Raw genomic sequence first — 1,719 nt, forward strand, 5'->3', positions numbered from 1 at the left:
AGGTGACATTCATCCTTGTTTGTCCAGTGGCCTTTTAAAAATGAGAAAGCATAAAGATGTACAGGTAGAACAAGTCAACTTACAAAAATAGGAAAAAAGGCATGAGATAGGAAGCAAAACAGACCCTCAAACTCAAAAATACACACACTCTCTCTCTCTAGAATGAGAATAGTGAAGACTTTACTCTCTCCACACCAAAGGGACAAGAAAAAGCAATGTACAGTTTTCATATATATATAATTGGGAAAGGGAAGCTGATTTCCTGTTTGTTTTGTTTTGTTTGACTTTTTATTTTAGAAAGCAACCCTAGTATACACACCTCTTTCGTTTTTTTTTTTTTGTTGTTGTTGTTGTTTTGTTGTTGTTGTTGTTGTTGTTTAGAGGGAGTCTCACTCTGTCTTCAGGCTGAAGTGCAGTGGTGCGATCTCGGCTCACCACCATCTCCGCCTTCCGGGTTGAAGCCATTCTCCTGCCTCAGCCTCCTGAGTAGCTAGGATTACTGGCATGCACCACCATGCCCAGCTAATTTTTGTATTTTTAGTAGAGATGGGGTTTCCTCATATTGGCCAGGGTGGTCTTTATATCCTGACCCCGTGATCCACCCGCCTCGGCCTCCCAACGTGCTGGGATTACAGGCCTGAGCCACCTCATCCAGCCCTATACACACCTCTTTGACCCACAAGTTCAACCCCTGTGACTCCATTTCAAAGAAATAAAAGTCAATGCATGTCCAAGGATGTTTTATTACAGCAGTTTTGTTCAAAAAGGGGGAGGGGGACCACCATGAATAGGGGATGAATTGCATACATTTTGTTTCATTAATGTCGTTCAACCTCAGAAAAGTGCATTCAATCTATCCTGCTTGACTTGGACATCCTCCATGAAAGACGTGTGTGATACAGATTTTACAAAACAAGCAGCGGCTCCTAGGCCCCAGATGTTTGTGTATGATCACTGCCAAAGACTCTTGGCAGTTGGCCAGAGGAGAGGAGGGGAGAAAAAGAGATTCTAGCAAAATGGAAAAATTTGCAGGTCAAAAGTAAACAGGAAAGGTAGAAAGCAGAGGCCACTTTTGGAATTTCAGCAGGGGCACTTGCAGAATTGAAAGTGAGGTGGGCAGATGATCATGTGGACATAATCTGGTTTATGATTGTGAGTGATTTGGGTCTTCCTATGTTGCTCAGGCCGCTCTGGAACTCCTGGGCTCCAGTGATCTTCCTGCCTTGGCCTCTCAAAGTGCTAGGATTACAGGCGTGAGCTACCGCCCTACTTCTGTGACTTCTGATAGTTTTTCCTGGGAATTAAAGACCTCCTGAGTGGAGTCTTGGCACCGGTACAGGATTTGGGGTGAAGCAAGTGCTTTCCAGATCCGCGTGTGACTCAGTAAGCGCTCTGGTGGGGGAAGGCCCCGTGTCTCCAGGAGAGAGACGACAGCCGGGCTCTGGGAAGCACATCCCGGCCCAGGCCGGCGCTTCTTGCTCAGAGCGCCGCATCCTAGACCTAATCTCAGACGCTGCGTCTCCCACCCTCTCCCTCCCTCCTTCCTTTAAAGAGAGGCAGCTATGGAAACAGGAGAGAATCCTCCCTAAAAAGACAGTGTGCTAATTGTGTTTACAGAAAGGAAAGAAAGGAAAGAAAGGAAAGGAAAGGAAAGGAAGGGAAGGGAAGGGAAAGGAAAGGAAAGGAAAGGAAAGGAAAGGAAAGGAAAGGAAAGGAAAG

Source organism: Sapajus apella, unplaced genomic scaffold (assembly GCF_009761245.1).
Source record: "Sapajus apella isolate SASKATOON/1434 unplaced genomic scaffold, GSC_monkey_1.0 scaffold99, whole genome shotgun sequence".
NCBI classification, from domain to species: domain Eukaryota; kingdom Metazoa; phylum Chordata; class Mammalia; order Primates; family Cebidae; genus Sapajus; species Sapajus apella.